The 19,724-nt window shown below is 38.6% G+C and overlaps 1 protein-coding gene and 1 pseudogene across 2 annotated transcripts in view; both read right to left on the minus strand.

Annotated features, from left to right (window-relative positions):
• TESK2 (testis associated actin remodelling kinase 2) overlaps positions 1 to 19,724 on the minus strand; it is a 133,585-nt gene that overhangs the window by 76,019 nt on the left and 37,842 nt on the right. The gene's annotated exons all lie outside the window — the stretch shown is intronic.
• LOC102901567 lies at positions 9,090 to 12,328 on the minus strand (annotated as a pseudogene).

The raw sequence follows: 19,724 nt of genomic DNA on the forward strand, positions 1-19,724 counted from the left end.
AATTCTTCAATGGCTCACTGATACTTAAGGAATAAAGTCCAAACTCCTTAGCAAAACTAAATTCATCTACTGCTCCCTGTCTATCCCTGTGCCCACTCCTCCCCCTATCTTTACCTATTATATATTTATATTTGTAATTCTTACAAATGCATCACACTCTCATACTTCCTTGCCTTGACATATACTATTCTCCTTGCCTTGATGCAATCCTCACCTCCTGAGCCCAATACCAATCTCCCTACTAAATTTGTTTCAATTATTCAAGATATAGAAACACCACTTTCCCTGGGAAAAATCTCTTTACTTCAAGAAAAACGGGATGCTCCATTCTGTGTTTTCTTACTACTCTACCCTTAATTATCTGTATTACAGAATTTGCATTACATAATTTGCATATCATATTACATAATTTGCATATTGCATTTGTATGTTGGTAGTCTACCTATCTTCTATATGTCTAAGAGCAGTTTGGGTTCAAGATGGCAACATAGGAAGATCCTGAACTCATCTCCTTCTATGGACACAGAGAATCTACAACTACAGGGGCGCCTGGGTGGCTCAGTTGGTTACACTTCCGACTTCCACTCAGGTAATGATCTCACAGTTCATGGGTTCGAGCCCCCCGACAGGATCTGTGTTGATGGTCCAGAGCCTGAGGCCAGCTTCAGATTCTGTGTCTCCGTCTCTCTCTGCCCTCCCCCACCCACACACTCTCTCTCTCTCTCTCTCTCAAATATAAATAAACATTTTAAAAAATCAGATTAAAAAATAGATTAAAAAATCTACAACTACATATGAATAATTTCCCATATGCTTCAAGCCAAGAACTTGCCCCGTTCATTTTTCTATCCCTGAAAGAGTAGTTCAGCTTTCTTCCACACCCCACATACACACCTTCTGACATGTAGGACTTATTTTTATATGGGCAATCTAGATTTTTGTCAAAAATCATACAAAGGTAAGCAGGAAAGAGAAACATGACAATAATTATATAACTATGAACAGACATTAGATTTTTTCAAATAGAAAAAATAAATTACAGGTTACAAATACAATCCTATGTCCATTAGCTATTTCTATAGCCCATTTTTATTCCATTCAAATAAGCATATTAACACACAAATGAGAGTGACAGTTAATATAGGGGTACCTCTAATTCAACTCTAATTTATATTTTTAAAATTAAATTATTTGCATATGTTTAATAACAAACCGCATGCCATATATTCACTTTCAGCAGTGTGGTATAAAATCAAGCTAAGAATCCCTTCTCTGGCACAGTGCTTTAGTTTGGCATTTAGAAATTGCTCAAAAAATATTTGCTGAATTTAAATAGTTAACTTGAGTCAGGAGGCTTAATTTCTAGAGCAAATGAGAAACATAAACCTCTGACCAGTTCAGAGAAATAGTAAGGAGAGAATTAAATAATAATTAGGACAAGAACATAAGAACTGTCACAAAGCAATTAATCATTAAGTTAACTGTTAAATGAATGGCTTAGGACTTCCAGTCAAGAAGTCACAGTGAATATACAATAAGTATACAGTAAGCTGGTATAGCAACGTAAGTATTAGGCATATGCAGTGTTTAAAGCAATAATTTTCAATAGAGGCTATAACAAGTCACTTAGGAGGTGTTTTTAAAGTTTTTAGATTAAGGTTTTTGGTTATAACAATGACTGGGGGCAAGGAGTGTTGCTGGCCAGAGATGCTAGACATCCTGCAAGGTACCAGGACAGTACTGCACAAGGAAGCATTGTTCTATGTGCTGTATGAAATTCAAATATCTTGCTAGACATTCATGTAAATGAAGAACATATATATGTATTATTACCTGAACTTGGATTCTAACACTATTTGACAAAAAACAAAAACAAAAACAAAAACAAAAAACAAAGTCATCTTGCATGGTTTTAATATATACTAAATTTTCTAGAAATACAACTATATTATGAATTGAGGAAAAATCACTTCTTTCGTTATGTTCAGAAGAACACAGGAAGAATTGGTCAACATTTCAGAAAATCAGACCACCAGTAGCAATGCTGTTCCTAGTATTTGAAGTATAGTATAGTCATATAGTATTTGAATCCTATACAACTGTATTGTATTACACAATATGTATCAGAACCCATTTGTAGTTTTTATACTCACAATGATTTATTTAGCCTTTATTTAAAAATATCACCTATGCTGGGGAGCCTGGGTGACTGTCAGTTAAGCATCTGACTCTTAGATTTCGGCTCAGGTCATGATCTCATGGTCTTGAGATGGAGCTCCATGTCAGACTCCACGCTGTTAGTGTCCGACTCTTGATCTTGGCTCAGGTCATAATCTCACAGTTCGTGAGTTTCAGTCCCACATGGGGCTCAGCACTGATGGTGCAGAGCCTGCTTGGGATTCTGTCTCATTTTTCTCTGCCTCTCCTCCACAGGTTCTCTCTCTCTTTCTTTCTCTCTCTCTCTCTCTCTCTCTCTCTCTCTCTCTCTCTCTCAACATAAACTTAAAATAAAATATCAACTAGAGTGGCACCTGGGTGGCTCAGTCGTTGGACCACCCAACCCTTGATTTTGGCTTAGGTCATGATCCCAGGGTTAGGGGATCAAGTCCCGCAGTGGTCTCTGTGCTGAGCATGGTAAGAATCCCTCTCCCTCTGCCCCTCTCCCCTGCTTGCACTCTCTTTCTCTTTCTAAAAATTAAAAAAAAAAAAAAATCAACCATAAATTAAAAGCATATTTTTGCTTTGTTCACAAATAAATTTACCAGTGTTCCTACTCTGCCAAGTTTTTTTCCCTCAATGAAACATTCAAGATTAAATGAATATTTTACAAAGAAACACTGATAAAGCTGGCAAAGATATATCATACCTCGTTCTTTTCTCTCCTTCATCAATCTGTAATTTGCCTTGGCAAGCTATCGCTATTTCATTTGAGGTCACTGTCCTCTTTCCCTTATCACATACAAATAAGTCTAGTCCATTAGATTTTTTTGGTCTGTTATACTTTTATTCTAATATCCACTGGTATCTCTGCTCTTTAATTTTTCTTCTTGCATGGAATGGCTTCTGTCTTCTCTTAAATCTAAAACGAATCATTTGTGGGGCATCTGGGTAGCTCAGTTGATCAAGTGTCCGACTTCAGCTAAGGTCATGATCTCACGCTTCGTGGGTTCGAGCCCCACATTGGGCTCTGTGCTGACAGCTCAGAGCCTGGAGACTGCTTCAGATTCTGTCTCCCTCCTTCTCTGCCCCTCCCCCACTCACGCTCTGTTTCTCTCTTTCTCTCAAAAATAAACATTAAAAAAAAATTTTAAACCAGTCATTTGTGAGAGGGTAAAAGCATCAGACTACTTCATTAAATTTTCTACAGTAGTCAGGCCCCAAATTTTGCATATTGAAATGTATATTTTTACTAATTTAATTTTCTTTTACTTCTTGTTTATCATAGAGTTAGGGTATCATGTTGATGCTTTATAATTATGAACAACAGTAACCTAATTACCTATCAATTTCATTTCCAAGGTAGTCAGAATTCATTAAAAAATTGTTATAGTAGCAATAATATAGCTATTATTCATAGCACTTGCTTCGTACTAGGCTCTGTTATACTGTGTATATATATATATATATATATATATATATATATATATATATATATATTAACTCAATCCTCAAAACAATTCTGGGAGGTTGATATTATTAATGTCTCCTATTTTACAGCTATGGAAATTGGGCACAGGGAGATTAAAAGAACTTTCTCAAGATCCTACATCTAGTAAACGAGAGAGCCAGAATTTGAACCCAGATAATGGAAACATTAGGGCTAAAATGCTTGAGAACAACTAATCTAAGGGAAAAAGCACTGCATGCACCCTACAAAACTGTCAAGAAATAATAATTATGACCTTGTATGTATCTAACAACACAGACTTGTAATATATAAAACAAAAACTGACAAAACACAAGGCAAGTTTAACAAATCCACAGTCTTCATGGGATTATTTAACATACCTCTCAGAAACTGAAAGTTCTAGAAGATAAATGAGTATGGATATAGCACTTTTTTTAAAAGTTTATTTATTTTGAGAGAGAGCGGAAACACATGTGCATGAGCATTGGAGGGGACAGAGACAGAGAGGACAGAGAGAGAATCTCAAGGAGCTTCTGCACTTTCAGTGCTGAGCCCAAAGTGGGGCTCAAACCCAGAAACCATGAGATCTTGACCTGAGCCAAAATCAAGAGTTGGATGGTTAACAGACTAAGCCACCCAGATGGCTGATATGATACATTTTAATAACAAAACTGATATGCTTGACTCAATCTTGTCCCAGTAAAGGTAGGCTTTATTTATCTTTTTTTTTTTTCAAGTCCATATGAAAAAATTGACCAAAATGCCTGGATCATAAAGGAATTCTCAAAAAATTTCAAAGAATGTAGTTCCAAAACCACATTCCCAGACCACTATGAAATAAAATTAGAAGTCAACAACAACAAAAAAATAATTAAAAACAAGCATAGTAGACAACACTGTTTATCAACATCTATTTTCCCCCTCTTCTTGACTTACAGGACCTCAGTTAGTTGGCAATGTGCTTGGTTAATTAAAACATTCAGGGCGCCTGGGTGCTCGGTCGGTTAAGTACTTGACTCTTGATTTTGGATCAGGTCATGATCTCACAGTTCATGAGTTCCAGCCCTGCATCAGGCTCCACACTCACATTATAGAGCCCTCTTGGGATTCTCTCTCTCTCTCTCTCTCTCTCTCTCTCTCTCTCTCTCTCTCTCTCTCTCTCTCTCTCTCCCTCCCTCCCTCCCTCCCTCCCCCGCTCTCTCTAGAGTAGCCAGGTGACATAGTACTAAGTAAGGAGATATACGTGGGAATTGCTAGGTAGGGATTCTAGAAATGTTTCCCTGATGAAACTGCCCTTTATCGTTTTTATAGACTGGAGCAAAGACATAGTGCTTGCATCAAGAACAGCTACCTTGTAACCAAAAGGCCACGAACTACACACTAAAGACAAGGAAACTAGAAGCTTGGTTTGTTGAGGACTTCCTTAAGCAGCTGCACAGCATAGGCATTTCTCAAGATTTCTTGAGAAAAATTTGAATAAGCCACTGTGTTCAGGTTTCTGTAACATACTGCCAAAAACAATCCTAACTGATTTGCAAAAAAGATTAAAAATAAATGGGTTAGAGGCACCTGGGTGGCTCAGTCAGTTGAGCCTCCGACTTCGGCTCCAGTTGTGATCTCACGGTTTGTGAGTTCGAGCCCTGCATCAGGCTCTGTGCTGGCAGGTCAGAGCCTGGAGCCTGCTTTGGATTCTGTGTCTCCCTCTCTCTCTGACCCTCCCCTGTTCATGCTCTGTCTGTCTCTGTCTCAAAAATAAATAAACATTAAAAAAAATGTAAAAATGGGTTAGAGTTCAACTAAAAATGCCATATAAAAATATAAAAATAAAGATAAAAGCAAAAATTAATGAAATAGGAAACAAAGAAACAATTGAGAGATTCAACAAACCAAAAGCTGACTTGGGAATACAAAAAACTAATAAACATATCTGCAGTGACTCTGGATAAAGAAAAAATCTTTTAGGGGCGCCTGGGGGGCTCAGTCAGTTGAGCGTCTGACTTCGGCTCAGGTCATGATCTTGCAGTTTCTAAGTTTGAGCCCTGCATTGGGCCCTATGCTGACAGCTCAGAGACTAGAACCTGCTTTGGATTCTGTGTCTCCCTCTTTCTTTGCCCCTCCCCCACTCTGTCTGTCTATCTCTCTCTCACTCAAAAATAAACATTTTAAAAATTTAAAAAAAAAGAAAGAAAAAATTAAAAGAAAAAATCTTTTATTGTCTAGCTCCTGCCTATCTCTCTAGATTCATCAGAGTTTTGCCATTCCTTTACATGCATCCACCAGACTTAAACTAAATCAAATTTCTCACCGTTCCTAGAATATTCCTCTGTGCCTCCACATATGCTTTTCCTACTGCTTGAAATGCCCTTTCCCTTACTTGTCCACCAGACAAGCTCTATTTTCTCCTTCAAGAAAACTAAAGGGTGACTTCCTCTATGAAGCCTTCTCTTCACACAATGTTTATACTGGTGCCCAGTATTATATTCCTTAGTACCCTATGCATACTTTCACACACTTAGCAAATATGTATTGAGTAATTTCAGGCTCTTGCTAAAGTTCTATTTTAGCAAATACTGTGTTTTAAATATATTTCCTATCTTCCATCCTAAGCAAAGAGCTCTTTTAGGGCAGGATTTTATTCCTCTATCCCTAACACCTAGCTCAATGTCCTACACCTAATGAGTATTAACTAAATATCTTCTGAGTAAATAAATGAATAAGATGGCAAATAATTGCAATGTTTATCACATGCTGCAACAGAAGTAGCAACAGAGTGCAATGAGATTACACAAAAGGCCAGTAACCAACTCTCACTTTCACTGACGCAAAATAATACACTCTAGAATCAACTTTTTGTAGTTTCTTTCACGTGCCTTCACATATATCATATCATTTACAGAAATACTTCTACGAGCTGAGTGAATGCAAGTTGTACAATACAACTTGTGTGCTTCTAGTTTTTGTCCCCCCTCCCCTCCCCCCCACTGAATTATCAATTAAAGTGAAGGATCTTGGCAGGTATTTCTACACAGCAATATGAACACAGTAAAATTTGCTACCTGATAAATTATCACTTGTCACTGAGTCCTGAGCTTGGCCCACTGAGACATCTACAATATTCTTTACTACTTAGCCCAACTTCCCACAGCAGCTCTAGGGGTTATATTAAATGTACTGAAAAGGGCCAAAAGCTCCAATCATATATTGCTATGTGTGAACCTTAAGTGCACATATGATACACAGTGCCTCCTATAAAATACATCATTTCCCCTCCACACCAGCCAAACATCAAACCTCCCCAGGAGAGCTCCCGCTCTGAAACCCCCAGTATCTCAAAGAGGTTACAAAACCAGACAAATGCAACAAGGAACACAATAGGAAATTTGGCAAGAAGTAGTTTTGACAGACAATAAGGCTATGCAACAAAGACGATTACCAAGGTGCAAAGCCCTAAGTTGCGCTGGACTGTTATCACCCTCTTTCTCCACACTTTTCAATGCTAAACTCCTTTAAAAAGGGTGGTGGAAGGTGGGGAGGGAAGTTTGTTTTCCTCTTTATACCCTCTTTTGTAAATGTCTGTAACACGGTGTCAGCTCTTTGGAATTTATGTTTGGTAGCTCTGGCAGCTTCCTTGAACTTTACGAACCTATCTCTGACTGCTACTTGTCTCTTCTTCTTCACACCCTCCCCATGTAAAGATACTTAAGGTTCAAGCCTTGCTGCTCTAGTGTCTCTATCCACTCTTTTTCTTGACTGTTTCAAACACTGAAAACATTTTCTGATGGTTAAAAATTCACTCAATTCCTAAAAGAAAGATGAAAGAAAGAAAGAAAGAAAGAAAGAAAGAAAGAAAGAAAGAAAGAAAGAAAGAAAGAAAAAAACATTTTAAAAAGCGCTCAATTCCTATAAAACACTGCTTTCATGCCAGAGTAATATTGTACAATGAAGAGTTTTCTCTACATTTGTTCTTCTTTAATCTCATTCTTCATACTGAAGGTTACCTTAATTCTCTGACTATATGGGGCAATTTACTTCTGAAATGGCTGATCTGACACAAGGGGACAAACATGGACAAACACACACATCCACACACATCTTGCTCACTGATGTTTTGGAGTTTGGGGGTAGGTTCAAATTACTCCCAGAAATCATTACTTTGTTCCTCCAAACAGCTTTGGTATAAACAGACATTGCAGTCAGAGCAATAACTCTAAAAACTGGTACTAAACAGTACCAGAGATAGCTAACGGGCTTACTCCTAACCTTCACACTCAGGTAGAACATTCACTACTTCACATCATCCTGTCTACTTCTTAGTCATTTTATAAAAGCTTCCTTATACACCTTCAAGACTATAGAACTTAACTCTTCTCTGACACTGCGACTATGAAAACATGCAGTCATTACATATTGTAAGAACAGGATCACACGTAGTGTTGATGAAAACACTTTTTATGGTGAGGTCTCAGAGAGGCAGATGGAAAAGCACAAACACTGGGTGGCTCAGTCAGCTGAGTGTCCAACTCTTGATTTCGCCTCAGGTCATGCATGATCCCAGTATGTGGAATTGAGCCCTGCATCGACTTAAGATTCTCTCCCTCTCTCTCTCTCTCCCTCTGCCCTTCTCAACCACTCATGTTCTCTCTCGAAAAGGAGAGAAGAGAAGAGAAGAGAAGAGAAGAGAAGAGAAGAGAAGAGAAGAGAAGAGAAGAGAAGAGAAGAGAAGAGAAGAGAAGAGAACAAACACAACTATGAAAAAAAAAATATAGACAATTTGAGAAAAATCCTTGAGTTTCTATAGATTCAGGTTGTGACAATGATCACATTTGAAAGAGAAAGGATTCAGTGTCTCGCAGATCTCACAAGATGTAGTTTGAGAGACTAAAAAATTGTAGGCAGTTGGCACACTAAGACTGCTGCAGCAACACCAGCATTTTGAGACCCAGTATCTTACTTCTCAAAGTAGATAAAACCACCAGAGAACACAAAAACTTTACCTTCCCAAGCACAAAAATAAAACATCTTAGAACAAAGTAACATTCATATACTAAAATGTTCCCCTTACTTTCTTTATACCACAACTGTTAATATTGTTACAGATTTAGAGTTTGCATGACAACTCCATGTGCACTAAATAATAAATGTATAACCATGAATGTGAATAAATCAATTTTTCAGTACCCAAGCAGATGGCAGATATCTGGCTCTTTTAGTTTATAAGTTTATTATTTCTTACAGCTTGGCATTTCCACATGATGTTGTCAATTTGGGAAAATATAAAGGGGGAGAAAGTAGGAACTTTGCCTCTTTTTTTTTTTTTTTTTTTTTTTTTTTTGAGAGAGAGAGCGCAAGTGAGCGAGGAGCAGAGACACAGAGAGACAGAGACAGAGAGAGAGAGAGAGAGAGAGAGAAGCGGGGCTCACCCAAAGCGGGGCTCATGCTCACCAGAAGCAGAGCTTGTGCTCACCCAAAGCAGGGCTCATGCTCACCCAAAGTGGGACTCAAGCTCATGATCCGTGAGATCATAACGTGAGCTGAAGTCAGATGCTTAACAACCGAGCCACCCAGGCGCCCAAGCCTCTAACTTATATAACTAGTTGTATACTTGCCACTCAAAATGAATCAGGTTGAACTCTATAAGAAAGCATACACACACACACACACACACACACACACACACACAGTATTCTAAAAATATAGCATAAATATATAAAAATTAATAAAATAATCTTTAAATTTTTTCTTGTACACTGGATCAAAATTAGCTATGATATTCCATTCATCAATTACACAGATAGGAATTCAAATCCTAGCTGTACCAATTACCTATTGGCAAGACATTAAACATTTTTGGACCTCAGTTTCCTCATTTATTTATGTATTTATTATTTTTTTTCCAAGTTCCAAAAGTTTCTATTACATACAGAGGGGAGGAGTTCAATCCTTCTTGGCTGTGACTTTCCCCATGGCTACCAGCATGTTGCTCAGCTCCTCTCTCTTCCTCTTGGCATGGATGTGTGTCTCCACCTTTTTCTTGATGAACTTGATGGCACCATTGTCCTTGGAGACCTTGAGCAACTCCATGCAGGCTGCTCATATGAGGCAAAGCCATATACCTCTCGGATCATGTACCACACAAACCTGGTGTGCTTGGTGAGGCACCTGTGGCAGCAGCTATACCTCAGTTTGCTCACGTTCTTAGTCACCTCATGGCCCTTGTTTAGGCCCCCGGCCATAGGGTAGCACAGAGCTATGGCTGCTGCTTCTTAATGGCTCCAGGGCAGGGGCAGTTTCCTCATTTATATAATGGAAGTATAACTGCTTATAGAATTATTGTGGCAAATATAAATATTTGTATAAATAAAAAGATCATGTATACAAGTTCTTAACATAGTACTTAGCACAAAATTCAAAATCTTAACTGCATTTGTAATAGAAATAATAACTAGCCCTTATATAGGGTATATTATATGCTAGACAGTATTCTAAATACTTTACATATACTAGCTCATTACATCTGCTCAACAACCCCATAAGGTAGGTACTATCATTACCTCCATTTTGCAGATGCAGAAACTGAGGCACAGAAGTCAAGTAACTTGCCCAAGGTCAGAAAGCTTATAAGTGGTAGAGCCAAGATTCAAATAGAGTCAGTATAGGGGTGCCTGCCTGGCTCAGGTGATGCAGCATGTTGACTCTTGATCTCAGGGTTGTGAGTTCAAGCCTCATATTGGGTTTAGAAAAAAAAAAATTTTAAAGGCTCAAACAGAGGCAGTCTAGCCCCAGAGTCTATCTCTCTCTCATGTTGCTTCTCAATGCATTCTTTTCTTTCTTTCTTTTTATACTGAAGTATAATTGACATACAGTGTTATATTAGTTTCAGGTGTACAATTTGATTAGCAAATTCTACATATTCTTATAACGTATATATGGGTTTTTTTTCATGCAACAAATATTTAGTGAGTACCCACTACTTGGCAGAGTCTGTGCCAAGTACTAAAGACACAGAGATGAAAAACATAGGGAGGTCTGATCTAACAGAGAAACGCAAACACGTAAAAAAAAAAGTCATAAAATGTAGCATTGCTCTGATAAAAGTCTATATAGGGTATACAGGAGGTACAAAGGAGAGAAGAGGCAATCACACTATGAAAAATATGATAATTATAAGAAAAGAAGGCATTTGATATCACATGACCATCAAAAATGAAATCATATCTGGGGCTCAGTTATGGGCCCAGTTAGTTAAGCAACAGACTCTTGATTTAGGCTTGGTCCTGTGGTCATGTGATTGAGCCCTGGGTCAGGTCCTCACTCAGCATGGAGCCTGCTTGGGATTCTCTCTCCTCTCTCTCCCCTCCCGCTCCTCTTCCCCACTTGTGCTCTCTCTCTCTAATAAAAATAACAATAACAAAATTTTTAAAAAGGAAATCACATCTAAAAATAGTGGGCTAACCTAAGATCAAATTTGAACTGTTGTGCAAAAATAAAATAGAGAAAATAACATCTAAAATAACAAAAGCTACTATTTGCTCGATCAACAAAACATTGTACAAGATGCTCTACACATTTCATTTGATCCTTCCAACATTACAAGGTAGGCATTGTTATACAGGGTACAGTGAAAAGAACACAAATTTTGTGTTCATCCTAGGTTCAAATTTCTTCATCAAGTCTCTCTCTCTCACTCACTAACACACAGGTACACAGATACACACACCGGTACTCTTACCCTCTTACTACTTGTATTCAGGCTCCTTTGCCAGCTCTTCCTTCCTCTACTCAATCCTTAAATGTTTGAGTTCCTCAATACTTGGTCCCAGGCTCTCTTCTGTCTGTTTATACTCCCTGTATAACATCATTCATACCCATGGCTTCAGTTACTCTATGTTTTTTTTTTTTTTAACGTTTATTTATTTTTGAGACAGAGAGAGACAGAGCATGAACGGGGGAGGGTCAGAGAGAGGGAGACACAGAATCGGAAACAGGCTCCAGGCTCTGAGCTGTCAGCACAGAGCCCGACACGGGGCTCGAACTCACAGACCGCGAGATCATGACCTGAGCCGAAGTCGGCCGCTTAACCGACTGAGCCACCCAGCTGCTCCCAGTTACTCTATGTTAATAGCTCTTATATCTACATTTCCAAGCCAGATCTGTCTTCTGAACTCTAAATGTTAACTGCTTGTAGAGGTTTCACATTCTAATCCAAATCTGAAATCATCAAATACATTCCTCCTTCAGAGTTCAAACATCCAGCTACTTGTACTTGAAATCATCTTTGATTCCTCCTTCCTCTCACCATCACATCCAACCATTCACCAAATGCTACAGTTAATACCTTCAAAGTATCTCTCAGTTTTTTTATAAGCATACTTAAGTTGGTAAATTAAACCACATGTCTAGAGGCACCTGGGTGGGTGGCTCAGTTGGTTAAGCGTCTGACTTCAGCTCAGGTCATGATCTCGCGGTTGGTGAGTTGGAACTCTGCATCAGGCTCTCTGCTGTCACCTGCTTCAGATCCTCTGTCTCTCTCTCTGCCCCTCCCAGCTCATGCTCTCTCTCTCTCAAAACTGAATAAATGTTTTTTTAAAAGATTTTTAAAAAGCATGTCTAGTATTTCAAATCATTTCACTCCACACCATTCCAGTTACCACCATGCACACTTCTGCCACAGTCACATATCACATCTTTCACTTGGACCATTGCCAAACTGAATCAATTCTTACCCTCTCCAACCCACTTACTTAAAATTAAAAGCAAGTCTCTTAAGATTAAATCGAAAATTCTTATCCTTGAGGACCTTTACAGATGATGAGGTCCTCAACAATAAACCCCTGCTTACCTCTGCAACATATTTCATCTCTTACCAATCTCCCCGACCCTCTGCTGAAGCCATTCTAGACTTCTTTCAGATCCTTAACTGCATCTCAGACTTCTCTCATCTAGGCCTACAAATAGATTGTTCCTTCCTCTTGGAATGTTCATTTCTCCAACCTATTCCTTCACTTGGCTAGTTCTTATTTACCCTTCAAGTCTCAACTTAAACTTCACTTTCTCAAGAAGAGCATTCTCCCACTCCAAATTAGACAATGACTTTTTTGTACTCCCATTACAATCCATGTGTGGCAACAGACTCTAGACTGGCTCCCATGATCCCTACCCCTAGTGTTCATGCCATTGTGTGATCCTTTCCCCTTGAGCCTGGGCAGGGTCTGTGACTTACTTTTAACCAATACAATATGGCAAAGGTGACTCAAAATTTAAAACATCAAAAATGAATTAACTGCGGGGCACCTGGGTAGCTCAGTCAGTTGAGTATCCGACTTCAGCTCAGTTCATGATCTTGCAGTTCGTGAGTTCAAGCTCCACATCGGGCTCACTGCTGTCAGCCTGTCAGCACAGAGCCGGCTTCAGATCCTCTGTCCCCCTCTCTCTGCACCCCCCCTGCTTGCACTCTCCAAAAAAAAATAAATTTAAAAAATAAATAAATAAGAAGAAAAAAATGAATTAACTGTGACCTAAACGTCACATAAGATTGTAACCTATCTTACTAGAAGACTCGCTTACTAGCTTCAAAGACTCAAGCTGCCAATATGAAACATATCAAGCTGAAGCCCTCAATTCAACAGCCTGCAAGGAATTGAATGCTGCCACCAACCACATGAGCTTAGTAGCAAATCCTTCCCCAGTTGAGCCCCAGATAAGATGTCAGCCCCAGATGACACCATTTTGTAAAAGTTTTTTTTAATTTATTTAAGTAATCTCTACACCCAACATGGGGCTTGAACTCACAAGCCTGAGATCAAGAGTCACACCCTCTTCTGACTGAGCCAGTCAGGATCTCCACCCAACCTGACACCTTAATTACAGCTTTGTGAGACCATGGAGCAGGGGACCCAGCCAAGTCCTGCCTGGACTCTTGAACCACAGAAAAAGATATCACAAATACGTATTCTTTTCAACTATTGCATTCATGGTAATACTGCTATGCAGCAATAGGAAACTAATATGCCATGTTTCTCTTTGTGTTGTAATCACCCTTGTAATTACTTAATATAAATATTTACCATTAGATTATAAATTCCACAATGGCAAGAATAACAAGTCTTAATCATTACTGTATCTCAGCACTTAGCACAATGCCTAACATATAGAAGAACCACAATATAGTGAATGGATGGATGGATGGATGGATGGATGGATGGATGCCTATTCTATGCCAGGCACAGTGCTATACCCTGGCGAAACAAAAGTAAATAACACATAGTCCCTATCCTCATGGAGCTTAAAGCTAAGCGGGATGACAGACACTTTAAATAGATCATTTCAACAGAATATGATAAAAGTAACAAGTTTCTGTGAAGACAACGGGCATGTAACTCAGACTGTGCAAGGGTCCAGGTATGGGAGAGGAGAAAACTTATATAGTCAAGATTTATGTTAAGCAGGAGATGTGATCTTGTACATAGAAAATTCTAGGGGCACCTGGATGGCTCAGTCAGTTAAGCATCTGACTCTCACTTTTGGCTCAGGTCATGATTTCATGTTTCGTGGGTTTGAGCGCTGCGTTGGGCTCTGTGCTGACAACGCAGAGCCTGCTTGGGATTCTCTTCCTCTCTCTGCTTCTCCCCCACTTACTCTCTCATTCTCTCTCTCTCTCTCTCTCTCTCTCTCTCAAATAAATAAACTTTAAAAAAGAAAATTCCAAAATTCTAAAAAATAAAAGAGTTCAGCAAAGTTATAGGATACAAGACAAATACAAACATCAATTGTATTTTTTACACTAGCAATAAATAATCTGAAAAATGAAATTAAGAAAACCATTTCCCCTATAATAATACTGCTAGAAACTAATTCCTTTCCCTAGAACCCTGGGTGACTGAGGCATTCTTCTTGTAGCACATAAAGTTCTCTTCTGAGGTGAAAAGAGTACAGCTCCGCCCACGTTTTACCCTGTGGTATCTTCTACTGTCACTTTGGAAGACACCAACTAGCTTTGACCTGATATTGGTGTTCTTTTCCTAACTTGATCTTATGTCAGCATTCCAACACTTCCACTGCTAAAATTAAAGGGTCCTCATTACATGAATATAAGAATCCTCCCAAACCAAAGATTACTCTTCTGGTTTTTTTTTTTTAATTCATCTCTTTTCATTGTAGTCATTTTTGCTTTAATAAAAATTTTTTTTGTTATTTTTAATGTTTATTTATTTACTGATTTATTTTTGAGAGACAGAGCATGTGCGCACGTGAGGGAGGGGCGGGGGGGGGGGGAGACAAAGATCTGAAGCAGCTTGGTGGTGACAGCAGATAGCCTGATGCGGGGCTCAAACTCATGAACAATGAGATCCTGACCTGAGCCAAAGTCACACAGTTAACCGACTGAGCCACCCAGGCAACCCAATAAAAAATATTTTAAAGATAGAAAAGAAAAGAGGGGTGCCTGGGTGGCTCAGTTGGTTAATCTTGACTCTTGATTTCATCTCAGATCATGATCTCATGGTTTGTGAGTTCAAGCCCCATGTCAGGCTCTGCACTGACAGTGCACATGCGTGCACATGCTCTCTCTCTCAAAACAAATAAATAAACTGAAAGAAAGAAAGAAGAAAAGAAAAGAAAAGAAAAGAAAAGAAAAGAAAAGAAAAGAAAAGAAAAGAAAAGAAAAGAAAAGAAGGAAAATAAAACAATTCCATTTACAATAGCATCAAAACTTAAGAGCTAAAACTACAGAACTCTTAGAATAAAACATTGGGGGAAATCTTCATGACTTTGGATTTGATACCAAAAGCACAAGCAACAAAAGAAAAAAATAGATAAACTGAACAGCATCAAAAGACACTATATAAATATGGGAGTACCCAAACTGGAAGTCAGTAAATGAACTGATCTACAAGTGTGGTTATGGCAAAATCAACAAGAAGCGAATTACCTTGACAGATAACACATTGACTGCTCACTCTCTTGGTAAATATGGCATTATCTGCATGGAGGATCTGATTCACAAGATCTATACTGTTAGAATATATTTCAAAGAAGCAAATAACTTCTTATGGCCCTTCAAATTATCTTCTCCATGAGGGGGAATAAAGAAAAAGACCACCCGTTTGGCAAAAGGTGGAGATGCCCACAACAGGGAAGACCAGATCAACAGGCTCATTAGAAGGATGAACTGAGCAGGGTGCCTGGGTGGTTCAATCAGTTGAGCGTCCAACTTCAGCTCAGGTCATGATCTCACAGTTCATGGGTTCAAGCCCAGCATTGGGCTCTGTGCTGACAACTCAGAGCCTGGATGGAGCCTGCTTCAGATTCTGTGTCTCCCTCTCTCTCTGCTCCTCCCCATTTGTGCTCTGTCGCTCTGTCTCTCAAAAATAAACATTAAAAAATAATAATAATAAGGCATCCAAATCGGCAAGGAGGAAAAACTTTCACTCTTCGCAGATGACATGATACTCTACATGGAACCCAAAAGATTCCACCAAAAAACTGCTGGAACTGATCCATGAATTCACCAAAGTCACAGGACATAAAATCAATGCACAGAAATCCATTGTATTCTTATACATCAATAATGAAGTGACAGAAAGAGAAATCAAGGAATCCACCCCGTTTACATTTGCACCGAAAACCATAAAATACCTAGGAATAAACCTAACCAAAGAGGTGAAAACTCTATATACTGAAACTACTGAAAGCTTATGAAAGAAATTGAAGAACACACACACACACACACACACACACACACACACACACACACACAAAAATGGAAAAACATTCCATGCTCCTGGACTGGAAGAATAAATATTGTTGAAATGTCCATACTACCCAAAGCAATCTACATATTCAATGCAATCCCTACCAAAATAACACCAGCATTCTTCACAGAACTACAACAAACAATCCTAAAATTTGTAGAATTTGTAAAATCTTGAAAAAGAAAACCAAAGCAGGAGGCATCACAATCCCAGACTTCAAGCTATACTACAAAGTTGTAACCATCAAGACAGTATGGTACTGGCACAAAAACAGACACTGAGATCAATGGAACAGAATAGAGAACCCAGGAATGGACCCACAAACATATGGCCAACTAATCTTTGACAAAGCAGGAAAGAATATCCAATGGAATAAAGACAGTCTCTTCAGCAAGTGGTGCTGGGAAAATTGGACAGCAACATGCAGAAGAATGAACCTGGACCACTTTCTTACACCATACACAAAAATAAACTCAAAATGGATTAAAGACCTAAAATTAAGACAGGAAGCCATCAAAATCCTCAAGGAGAAAGCAGGCAAAAACCTCTTTGATCTTGGCCACAGCAACTTCTTACTCAACTTGTCTCTGGAGGCAAGGGAAACAAAAGCAAAAATGAACTACTGGGACCTCATCAAAATAAAAAGCTTCTGCACAGCGAAGGAAACAATCAGCAAAACTAAAAGGCAACCAACAGAATGGAAGAAGATATTTGCAAACTACATATCAGATAAAGGGTTAGCATCCAAAATCTATTAAGAACTTATCAAACTCAACACTCAAAAAACAAATAATCCAGTGAAGAAATGGGCAAAAGACATGAATAGACACTTCTCCAAAGAAGACATCCAGATGGCCAACCGACACATGAAAAAATGCTCAACATCACTCATCATCAGGGAAATACAAATCAAAACCACAATGAGATTCCACCTCACACCTATCAGAATGGCTAACATTTACAACTCAGGTAGTAACAGATGTTGGTGAGGATGTGGAGAAAGAGGATCTCTTTTGCACTGCTGGTGGGAATGCAAACTGGTGCAGCCACTCTGGAAAATGGTATGGAGGTTCCTCAAAAAATTAAAAATAGAATTACCCTAGGACCCAGCAATTGCACTAGTAGGTATTTATCCAAGGGATATAGGTTTGCTGTTTTGAAGCGGCACATGCACCCCCATGTTTATCGCAGCACTATCGACAATAGCCAAAGTATGGAAAGAGCCCAAATGTCCATTGGTGGATGAATGGATAAAGAAGATGTGGTATATGTACACAAGGAGTACTACTCGGCAATCAAAAAGAATGAAATCTTGCCATTTGCAACTACGTGGATGGAACTGGAGGGTATTATGCTAAGTGAAATTAGTCAGTCAGAGAAATACAAATATCTATGACTTCATTCATATGAGGAATTTAAGATACAAAACAGATGAACATAAGGGAAGGGAAGCAAAAATAACAGGGAGGGGAACAAAATATAAGAGACTCTTAAATATAGAGAACAGAGGGTTGCTAGAGGGGTTGTGTGAGGGAGGATGAGCTAAATGGATAAAAAGCATTAAGAGACACTTGTTGGGATGAGCACTGGGTGTTATACATAGGGGATGAACCACTGGAATCTACTCCCAAAATCATTGTTGCACTATATGCTAACTAACCTGGAAGTAAATACATACATACATACATACATACATACATACATACATACATACATAAAATTAAAAACAATTAAAAAAAATTTTTTAATTAAAAAAACAGATTAACTGAGGTATCTACCATGATTATTTTTGTAATCTGGACAGTTAACAAACGACTACTTTCAAATTGAAAAAATAAAGGATACTATATAAAGAACTACAACTCGACAAAAACAACTCAATTCAAAAATGTGCAAAGAACTTGAATAGCCATTTCTCAAAAGAAGATATACAAATGGCCAAGAAGCACATGAAAAAAATGCTCAATATCACTAGTCATTTGGGAAACGTAAATCAAAACTACAATGAGATACTTCACACCCACTAGGATGGTTATTATAATTTTTATAAAAAGAAAAGAGAGAGAAAATAACAAGTTTTGGCAAGATTGTAGAGAAACTGGACCCCGTATGTTACTAGTGGGAATGCAAAATGATACGGCCAATGTGGAAAACAGTTTGGTACTATTTCAAAAAGTAAATCTTAGAGTTACTTTATATCCCAATAATTCCACTTCTAGGTATATACTCAAAAGAAATGAAAACAAGTACTCAAATACTTGTACACGAATGTTTACAGCTGCACTACTCACAATAGCCAAAAGATAAAAACAATCCAAATGTTTATCAACAGATGACTGTATAAACAAAATGTGGTACTATCCATACACTGAAATATTACTGAGATATAAAAAGGAATGAAGTGGGGCACCTGGGTGGCTCAGTCGGTTAAGTGTCCAACTTCAGCTCAGGTCATGATCTCAACTGCTCATGAGTTCAACCCCCATGTCGAGCTCTGTACTGACAGCTCAGAGCCTGGAGCCTGTTTCAGATTCTGTCTCCGTCTCTCTGCCCCTCCCCTTCTCGCTGTCTCTCTGTCTCTGTCTCTGTCTCTAATAGAAAATAAAATATAAAATTTTTTTTAAAAAAGGAATGAAGTACTGACATATACTATAACATGGATCAAAGTTGAAAACATTATGCTAAGTAAAAGAAATCAGTCATAAAGGCCACATATGATATGATTCTATTTATATGAAATGTCCAGAATGGACAAATCCATTGAGACAGAAAGTAAAATAGTGGTTGCCAAGGGCTGGGGGAAGGGAGAAATGAGTTGTCACTAATAATGAGTATAGGTTTTCTTTTTAGGATGATAAAATAATTTTTATTTATTTTTTAAATGTTTATTTATTTTTGAGAGAGACAGCGTGAGCGAGGGAGGGGCAGAGAAAGAGGGAGACACAGAATCTGAAGCAGGCTCCAGGCTCTGAGCTGTCAGCACAGAGCCATATGCAGGGCTCCAACCTACTAGCTGTGAGATCATAACCTGAGCTGAAGTTGGACACTTAACCAACTGAGCCACCCAGACACCTCGATAAAAAATTGTTTAATTAGGCAGTGATGATGGCTGCACAACCTTGTAAATATACTAAAAAACACTGAATTATAGATTTTTAAAAGGAGAATTTTATAGTATGTGAATTATTTCTTAGTAAAGCTATTACTAAAAAGAAAAAAGCTGGGGCGCCTGGGTGGCACAGTCGGTTGGGCGTCCGACTTCAGCCAGGTCACGATCTCGCGGTCCAGGAGTTCGAGCCCCGCGTCAGGCTCTGGGGCTGATGGCTCAGAGCCTGGAGCCTGTTTCC

This window comes from Felis catus, chromosome C1, assembly GCF_018350175.1.
Source record: "Felis catus isolate Fca126 chromosome C1, F.catus_Fca126_mat1.0, whole genome shotgun sequence".
NCBI lineage: Eukaryota > Metazoa > Chordata > Mammalia > Carnivora > Felidae > Felis > Felis catus.